The sequence below is a fragment of the Alosa pseudoharengus genome, unplaced genomic scaffold (genome assembly GCF_046254945.1).
Source record: "Alosa pseudoharengus isolate Yale_2024_CS ecotype anadromous, Long Island Sound unplaced genomic scaffold, YU_APseudo_1.1 YU_APseudo_1.1_scf_12, whole genome shotgun sequence".
In the NCBI taxonomy this organism is placed as follows: Eukaryota; Metazoa; Chordata; class Actinopteri; order Clupeiformes; family Clupeidae; genus Alosa; species Alosa pseudoharengus.
In genome coordinates this window covers 29,080,751-29,091,084 of record NW_027468587.1, presented here as the reverse complement: position 1 = coordinate 29,091,084, position 10,334 = coordinate 29,080,751, and the positions used below count along the sequence as shown (strand labels likewise).

At 42.2% G+C, this 10,334-nt stretch overlaps 1 protein-coding gene across 3 annotated transcripts in view; it reads left to right on the top strand.

Moving 5' to 3' along the window:
- The first annotated feature begins 1,045 nt into the window (after positions 1 to 1,045).
- Positions 1,046 to 10,334, top strand: part of sema6cb (semaphorin 6Cb) — a 114,111-nt gene continuing 104,822 nt past the window's right edge. For all 3 annotated transcript variants that reach the window (XM_076280693.1, XM_076280694.1, XM_076280692.1), the window contains exon 1: positions 1,046 to 1,243. The gene's annotated coding sequence lies outside the window, so the exon portion shown is untranslated. The remainder of the gene's footprint in view (positions 1,244 to 10,334) is intronic.

Here is a 10,334-nt window from a genome sequence, read left to right as displayed (position 1 = left end):
CTTTTACAACACTGGGAGTAGATACAAGACTGCAGGAGAGTTTTGCCAGGGCATGGCCACCACACCCCCTGTTAGGGTTGGTAATGATTAGACATTTGCATGGCCATTGGCCAATGAACCATAGGATCCCCGTCATTATCTTCAGTGCCCTTCCCCGCCTTCTTTCTACCCGTCTCTCCGAAGGCAATGAGGATATCTGCTTGGCATGCTAAAATATCAGAGACCCCTTTACATCCCCTCACTGTCTCTGAAGGACAAAAGCTCTCTGTTTTCACCTCTGCATACACCAGCTTTTTGTTCTACCTGGGTTGGGCTGGACTAGATACAATCATTATATTTAATTGATGTTGACTGTGTTCTATTAAAACCTTTTTTCTTTTATTCATGTCATCACATTTTTCTACCCCAAGTAGACGAAAGAGAATATGCAATCAAAGTAATGTCCAACATTATTATTATTTTTTTTTTTTTTTTTTACTAGGCTGTGAGTGTCAAATTGATTTTAGCAGTGCTGAATAATTTTGTTCCATTGTCATTTTCAATTAGGCCAGAGCATGAACTTTGAGAATATTTTATTCAGACCAAGAGGAATTTCTTTTCATTAAATGACTCAGGATTTTAGTAATTTAATATAACTGAAATCCACAGGAGACCAGACAGTAGCTGATCTGCAACATACTGCAACTTAACGGTCCACGTGCATAACTTGTCAAATGTGAATTTGTACGTTTTGCGATGAGCTGATAAGAGAGATGATAATAAGCAGGCAGCTCATAAATCATTTAACCGTTTTTTGACACTGGCTAGAGAAATCAGCATTAGGCTACCAGCAATTGAGCTCCATAGCCTAATCAAAAGAATTTTTTTTTAGTGAAGAGCTACACAATAGTCTGAGACGTTCTGCTACCGAAAATGACAAACAAGGACTGATCACGTTTGATTCTATCTGATTGGATGGACTCCCTGCCAATAGCGTCAGGGCGTGACTTCGCTGAGGTTGCGACTGGTGAGGTCTGTTTTTCACGCAGTCTCGCCTTCACTGTAGGCTCGTGTAGATCAACGTAGTACTACGGAGCGCGCTTTCGCAGTGTGTGAGATCCAGTGATAACAAACGTCCTGTGGGAAAACTAACAAATCTCGAGTGCATGTCTGTGTTCCGTTTGGTTACCCTGTACAGACCGGACTTCAGCTCATCAAGAAATCTGATGTCTGTTCGTGGCTTGAGGACAAAATAGGAGAAAAGGTAATTCTGCTTGAAGTTTTCCTACTGCTTTTGTTCCATGTTTTTCAGTATTTCGATTGTGCTGTTTAGAGAGCTCTAAAGTTGAGTATTGCGTTGTCATGATATGCTTGAAGAAGTCTTTATTCGTGTGTGGTAGTCTGCAACTCTGAAATAGTTGTAATTTAACAATTACGATAGAGTTAAAAATGTTTTCAAGTAGCCTACTGCATCTGAACATCTAATAATTTGGCCAATGTTCAACAGTGATATGATGCAGATTGCCGTCCATAAGTGTTGCACATGCATAATGACATTTACACCTTCAAGAAAATAACTTATTTGAATAGATTAGACATTTTGTATATTTTCTAGTTTTGACCTACTAGTCCGGTGTAAATCGTTATGCCAGTGTGTATGCGGTGTAGCATTCTGAGGCCATTGAAAAATACTGTATCCCAAAATCATTAGACTGCGTGGTGGAGCTGTATTTTACGAGCGCGTAACTGAAATGGCCACTGCGAACAGACACGTTTTGCCAGATGTTACTGTTTAAAATGTAGCCTAGTGACAATGACACGGTGCCATCTGAAAAAAGGTTTTCATTTATAAACGGCAGGTAGGCTACAGCTGAAAGGAAGGTAGGCGGATATGCAGACGGGCTGTTTTCTTTTCAAATGTATCAGACAGCTAGCGGTTTTCAGGAAAGTTGCTAACATTTGCTGGGGCAATGATATTAATTTCCTCGGCAAATAATTCAACCTGAGTTTTAAGTCTCACGCAAACTACACTGTACTGAATATTTAATTAGACTCGACATTCAACAGCTAACACAGGCTACTTGGTGAACTGCACGTAGTCTGTTCTTATTGTTATGATCAACCCATGGAAGGCTTTTCCATGATGATTGCAGTGTTGTCAGTCTGAGGTGAACTTGGGGTCCTGCAGTGGCATAATGTAACGGTACTATAGCCTAGCCTACTATCAGAAGGGACATATATCCCCCTGTTGCATGAAGTCCTTAGGAGAACGGCTGATGATATGAAACAGACTGTTGTTTTCTGCATTTGGAGTGATATGAGAATGACCCAGCTTTTTCTACTAGATTGTTCCTTATCTGCAGATATACTTCATTATGATGCAGATACTGTTGCATGTAAAGTGATGAACATTTATTTGTCAAAATATTTTTTTTGCATAGTTGAATGCTATTCTGATTTGCAGCCATTGTGCTGCCCTGTAAAAAAGAGAGATTATGATGGTTGATATTTTAACTTTACAAATCAGTCCACCCATCCCTTCACTTCTCCTTGAGATTGGCTGGAATGGTGTATTGCTGGGTCAGAGCCACTTTATTTGTTTCCTGTTTGTAGAGCAGATAGTGCATGATTACCATGAACACACACAGGACATGTACAGCTTGAGGACCATGAGAAGAAAATGAGCTGAATTTGATAAAAAAGTAGGTCTATGCTGAAGTGTTGCACCTTTAATATCTCTTTGAAATCAGTGTTTATAGAGATGTAAGAGATGATGATCCAGTTATTTATTTATGTATTTATTTATTTTAAAAATCGAAGCCCTCTGTGCCCTCACTGGTATCTGCAATGCCCCTTGGCGTAAAAGCTTTGGCTTTAAAGTGCCACTGATACTCTTCACCTCTGTGCTCCATCTGCTGCTAGCTTCCGCTCGTCCAGTGCGCCTGCTGCCGCTTCTCTGTGTGTGTAATGGTGCGTTTAGCCAAGGGTGTCATTTTATTTCCCATTTCCCATGCTGTAGTTTTGTCTTCGGTGGTGTGATAGTGTTGGAGGGTTGCAGATGACTGTCTCCCAAATGGCTCTGAGGGGTAATAAAGCTGAAATAGCCTTTATTTCTACCTCTTCACCACCCGGCAACAAACTGGTAGCCCTGCATGCAATTCAACCAACTTTCCTTTGGCCCCTTTCTTGCCGAGAGAGATGAGAGGAGGTGTTTTATTATCTGGAATGTTATATTTTTATTACTCAATTTGGTTTTTGATTTAAGTGTGACATTTATTTGATGTTTGGATGTGGAGAGTGGTGTTCATGTCATATGGCGGTGCCCCCCACCTTATGGCTTGGGTCTGGTTATCATCATCTCAGATGGTGCACATCTTCCCATGAGTGTCCGTAGCTACACTATATGTGTTTCACCTGGATTTCTCTTCTTGGAGTTTTTTTTAAAATGTAGAACTGGTTTATGCTGCTACACCCCTGCTCCTGCTCCCACCTCCCCTCCCATCCCCACGACAGCAGCCTCCAACTCCCATAGCCTCCCCCGTAGCAGTGCGCATCCATTCGAGACCCATCCGCAACACCTGGAAAGTGAAGTTAATAGCGAGAGACGGGTAGCCATCTTCCACCTGCCCAGCGGCCCCTGTCCAGGAAATGCCCCCCAGCCCCCTGGGGAAGTGAAATATAGCCTGCCAGCCTCCCGGCCGCCCGCCGTCCATAACCCCTCGCTGACACCGGAGCAGCCCCCTCCTGGCTGGCTCTCTGGGCCCGTCAGGCCTTGGCCTTCAAGCTGCGTCTTCCCGCTGGTGTGGGGAGGGTGAGACAGCTTAGCATAAGCCATGTGGAACTTTTACAGATGGGCTTTTCCTGGAGCATTGGCACATCTTGTCATATGGCCTCTCCAGGCTTAGGGAGGTAGTCCATCATTGCCGGACACGGTGTGTGTGTGTGGGGGTGGGGGTGGGGTGGGGTGGGGGGGTGCCTGTGGTGTCTTGCTTGGTTTAGCTGTAAGGTTATTTATGAAACATGTATTCTGAATGGTCTGTTTATACACTGGCCATAAATAACTCACTTGTATGCCATTGTTGGCTTTGGCTGCAGTGTTTACAACATGGTATTAACTAGTTTTCAATAGCGACGGCCAAATTTCAGTCCCACCAAAAGTGATTTCACCGATGATGTCAGTGACCAGTGACCATAACTATGAATTACTGTAGAGTTGAAGCATTTAATTTTTTTGTAAATCTGGCTTAAATATCAGAATATGTTTCCTTGAATTGAGGATCTGAGCATTACTCTATAGCTTAAGTTTGGTTTGAATATCAATAATATTACAGAGCTCAAGATGTGTAAGTGATTGGGGGACTGCGGTCATATGACTACGGTATATGCAATGGACCATATACAGTGTTTCCCCTAGACATTTTTCCAGCAGCGGTGCTGTTGATCGTAGGACCCCCTCCCCCCCCCCAAAAAAAAAAAAAAAGAAAATGTTGAAAAAACGACTCCTTAAATGGTGACTTCTGGTGGATTTTGTGAAAGAAATGGACAGATTGAGTGTTAAAAATAATTTATGTCCTATTTTTTTTTTAATTTAAGGCATTAAGACAAAAGGCAAAAGATGTTTTTTATTCCTCCCTTTAGTCAATTTCAGCATGAGTGTCTTAACTTTTGCACAGCACTGTATAAACTATATAGACTTCTCTTTCATGTCATTACACTGTATTGGTGCTATGCAAGTCGAGTCACTTTAAGGCCGTGACGGCCCGTGGGGCTTGCTTGATTCTCACAACTTAGCAGCGTTGTTGTGCATGGTGCATACGAATATGTGGATGAAATGAATTATGTTTTCCATGTCATTTGGTAAAATAAATGTTCAAAAACTCGAAGAAAATCTATCTTGGATCATAGGAGATAAGTGTCTTGTATCATTTCTATAATTTTGGTGAGCTCTACAGGAATTACAAACTATCTCCAGATGTAAATGGTTGCGTATCCTATTACTCAAATTCAATTAAACCCACCAATAGGCTAGCTCGACCTTAGTTTCACAGCCTAGGTATTTTAGCAACACAGGGCTTGAAAGCATTGCCTGTATCACAAACAAAAACGAAACAATGCGTGGAATTTATCTGGGAATAGGCTACTGAAGGTAGGGGCGAGCTACCTCGCTGGCGTGTTTAACTTGGTTCCTTGGTTAACATAATGTAGGCTACGTTTTTTTGCACAAAATTGCGTCTGCTAATAAACATAAACACAAACAAGCATGATCTCCTGTGGAATCCCTGACTGCGCCTTCAACGTTAGCCTACTATTATTTGTTGACATCAAACCTGAACAAACGGCAGCTGTTCCTGAAGTTCACTTGCATGTTTTTTTTTTTTTTTTTTTTACAGTTTTTCTCAGTCGCTTTGGTGCTATTCTCACATCACTATTAACATTTGCACAGCAGTTAGTGCATTTCTCAAAACAATTAGTGCAAACTGCAAAACCTACTGGATGACCTGCAAAAGTGCGTCACTTGTTCAAAATGGATAGTCCATTCCTCAAAAGCACGTATTCATGTCAATGAAACTGTCAGTGTCATCAAAATGAGAAGTCTTGACACCATCGTTTATGAACAAGATAGTCAAATGGCTTTGTCATGTTTTCATTATGACAGTTCTCTCAGTGTTTTCCAATGCAAAAAAAGGTCAGAACTCGGTGACGCTACCTGAACATGCTCAAGACAGCACTATACAGTACTTGTACAGCCATTTGAAAACTACAGTAAATTTACACATTGCTGTAGTTAGGGGAGTGAGTACAAGACACTGAATACGTACATTTTTACTGTATGCTCTTTGCAATTCTACAGCATTTTGACAGAATTTGATAACTAGTTCACCAATTTTGTATGTAATGACTCAAGCAATGAAATGAAGACTATTAGTTTTATAGGGAACGACTATTCAGTATCCATAAGTATAGTTCATTTTGACTGACATGACATAAGCAAATGATAATGTTAAAAAACAGCAGAGAATTATATGAAAGCAACTGATACATGTCCAAAAGCATTTGCAATTTGTTCAGAGGAAGGAGAATTTGCTACTCTGATGTGCACAAATGACTAAATGTTGTGGAGGTTGAACTAATAGTTATGAGAATTTTCATTCTGATCTGAAAAAAGCACCAAAGCGACTGAGAAAAACTGTAATTAGGCAACTTTTTTTGCAGTGGCGCTTGAATTCCAGGAGCAGCGCTGCGCCGCTGATGAATACATTGTAGGGGGAAACACTGGTGCGTGTGTGTGTGTGTGTGTGTGTGTGTGTGTGTGTGTGTGTGTGTGTGTGTGTGTGTGTGTGTGTGTGTAAGCTGACAGCTGAGGAGGGAACAGATCGGTAGGGTTTTTGTCTTGAGTGCTATGAGACATTTCACTTATTAGGCTGTTCAAACATAATGAATAAAATGGAATATGGCTCGGAATTAAGCACAACGAAGAGACAAGGACCTCCATTAAAAATCACTTCCACAAGTCTTCTGTTCCTTCTGTTGCTTGCAACCTCCTTACCCTCTGCATGCCAAGAAGCAATTAAGATCACTCTAAATTCACAGAAATAACAAGAAATGCTGCAGCCTTAAACAGGCCTTTAAGAAATGCAAGCTAATCTGCTGACTCCATACTCCTCCTGAGCAGAGGCTGGAGGAGTTCCATCCCAGTCCTTAGGCCCGGACCAGTGAGCTGCCCGTTGTGCTCCATCTGCGGCTGGAGTGGTTTTGGTCAAACGGCCCCAGATGATGTTTGACAAAGGGGGAGGGTGGGTTAACGTTGCTGAAAAATGGCACACAAAGCCACTGGACGGCAGCCAGTCTGACAAGGGCTTGTCTGAAACTGAGGTCTGAGGTCTGTAACTTGTCCAAAAGTGAGAGGTCGAAGACCAGTTCTTTTCACCCTTTTCTCAACCCCATTCTTTTTTTTTTTTCCTCTCACTCTTTTCTCTCAGTTATTTATGTCTTCCCACTTCATATATATATATTATACAGTGTTTCCCCTACAATGTATTCATCAGCGGCGCAGCGCCGCTCCTGGAATTCAAGCGCCACTGCAAAAAAAGTTGCCTAATTAAAAAAAAACTAAAAAAAACATACAAGTGAACTTCAGGAACAGCTGCCGTTCGTTCAGGTTTGATGTCAACAAATAATAGTAGGCTAACGTTGAAGGCGCAGTCAGGGATTCCACAGGAGATCATGCTTGTTTGTGTTTATGTTTAAGTTTATTAGCAGACGCAATTTTGTGCAAAAAAACGTAGCCTACATTATGTTAACCAAGGAACCAAGTTAAACACGCCAGCGAGGTAGCTCGCCCCTACCTTCAGTAGCCTATTCCCAGATAAATTCCACGCATTGTTTCGTTTTTGTTTGTGATACAGGCAATGCTTTCAAGCCCTGTGTTGATAAAAAAAGCTAGGCTGTGAAACTAAGGTCGAGCTAGCCTATTGGTGGGTTTAATTGAATTTGAGTAATAGGATACGCAACCATTTACATCTGGAGATAGTTTGTAATTCCTGTAGAGCTCACCAAAATTATAGAAATGATACAAGACACTTATCTCCTATGATCCAAGATAGATTTTCGAGATTTTATGATCCAAGATAGATTTTCGAGAGTTTTTGAACATTTATTTTACCAAATGACATGGAAAACATAATTCATTTCATCCACATATTCGTATGCACCATGCACAACAACGCTGCTAAGTTAGCTTAAAACCGTGAGAATCAAGCAAGCCCCACGGGCCGTCACGGCCTTAAAGTGACAGGCACTCAATTCGACTTGCATAGCACCAATACAGTGTAATGACATGAAAGAGAAGTCTATATAGTTTATACAGTGCTGTGCAAAAGTTAAGACACCCATGCTGAAATTGACTAAAGGGAGGAATAAAAAACATCTTTTGCCTTTTGCCTTAATGCCTTAAATTAAAAAAAAAAATAGGACATCGATTATTTTTGAATGTATCATGTATCGTAAATAATTCTAAATAGTAATAGTTTGTACAGTGGCTTAGCCTACAGTGTACAGTGGATAATTACTAATAATGGAAATGAAAAAGGTGAAAGAAAAACATGAATAATCCTGTTCAAGTACTGCAATAATAATGCTTTGTAAATGCTTGTGTTGATGGTTATGTCATAATTTGTAACACTCAATCTGTCCATTTCTTTCACAAAATCCACCAGAAGTCACCATTTAAGGAGTCGTTTTTTCAACATTTTCTTTTTTTTTTGGGGGGGGGGGGGGGGGTCCTACGATCAACAGCACCGCTGCTGGAAAAATTTCTAGGGGAAACACTGCACACACACACAAACACATATACACACACACACACACACACACACACACACATACACACATACACACACAACACACACACACACACACACACACACACACACACACATGCACACACACACACACGCACATATTGCACACGTGCATGCGAGCAGACTCACGCGCACACACACGGACAAACACACGCACACACAAACACACACACTCAGGCACGCCCAGACATAGAGAAAGAGAGCTTGATTATCCTGACTGGCAGATTGGGCTTCTTAACCACAGGGCTGGCTCTTCTGATACCGCTGAAAAAGACCAGTTCAAAATGGAACTAAATCATGTTTGCTCGGGAAAACCGACAGCCTCTTGCATAAAAAAAGCCAGTCATGGTGGTGGTATGTCTTTATTTTTTTGCTTGGCTCTCTCCACAGTGGATTACTGACTGATGACTAAGAGCATTTCATACAAATTCAATAGTCAGCTGCATCACCGGCTCCCAAGCCCCGGTCTACAAGCAGCCTTTTGTACCGCCTCACATTGGTATTCCGGCATTAAGAGCAAAAACTTGCCCTCCGTAGGCAAGGGTTCTTAACGGGAGAGAGAGAAAGAGAGAGACAGAGAGAGTGAGAGAGAGGGTGAGGGTGAGAGGAAAACCTCCACTGGCTTTGGCCGAGGGGCTGAGAATTCCTCCGTCAGCAACACTCGGCCTATTCTCCGCCTCCCATTTCCTCCCTGTGAAATGGTGCCCCGAGGAGTTGAAGCGCCTCCTCCTCCTCTTCCTCCTCCTCCTCCTCCTCCGTTAGATTGCTGTCGGCCAGGTACGCCGGGCTTTATTGATTTCTCCAGCCTGGCGGTCCTGGAGGGGTTCAAAAGGTGCTGCTGTCTGCGGAGGGAAATGATCTCCTAATCACTTGATAATGTCAGCGGTGCCCCACCTTCCCACCGCCACCACATTGATTACCTTGAGCTGTGGTGGAAGTTGGTGCCAGCCTTCACATTCCTGACTGTGCTCTCGTTGCAGCTGTTCTGACTCCATGCCACCATGGTTCCTTTTGTGCCGATGCCTGAAGATGAGCTGAAATGGATTCACAACCACTCCTTCCACCTCTTCCCCCCCCCCCCCCCCAACCCCCTCACTGGGAGTTCTGATAAAGCATCGTCCAGACGTACATTCTCTCAATGAATGACTAGAATGAAATATTGCAAAGTAAATTCCATTTCTCTGGCGCCTTTTGTTTTTAAATTGAATGCACCCCCACCCTTTCTGTTTAAATTGAACGCGTTTGCTCTCCTCGAGTTGCTCAGAATCGTCTTTAGTCCTGGGTACAACTTGCAGTTCCAACCATCTTATTTGCAACAAAAACAAGCCCGAAGAATTGTTTCAGGAATTTCAGGGATTATTATTAACTGTTATTCTGGGTAAGTGGTCGTAAGTGTGCAGAATGATCATTAGAACAAAGAGAAGAGAAAAGGGGTGTGTGTGTGTGTGTGTGTGTGTGTGTGTGTGTGTGTGTGTGTGTGTGTCTCTGTGTGTGTGTGTGTGTGTGTGTGTGTGTGTGTGTGTGTGTGTGTGTGTGTGTGTGTGTGTGTGTGTGTGTGTGTGTGTGTGTGTGTGTGTGTGAGGGAAAGAGGGAAAGGGAGAGGGGGAAGAGACTGAGAAAGAGCAGATACAAACTCGCTCAAAGGTGGAAACAAAGGAGTGGAAATGCACCTACTGTATCTTTCTCACGACCCAGTTTAGGATAGTTTTGTCCACCATTTCATTTGAGGTTTTGGTGTGGGTGACTAACTAGCCTATGTGCTTCGTCTATATATTTTCTATGAACATATTAGGTGAAATATCCATGCTGTTTTATTATCATATCTTAGTAATGATTAGACTGCCCCAGTACATTTATTTAAATGAACATTTTTATGGCTTTAATATGTGAACTGAAGCAGGAAATTAAAAAACCAAGATAAGATTTTTTTTTTGCTTAAAGCTACTGCTTCATACACCAGTGCTTCACCATTGCCCAATTCAAATGCTGCATGCA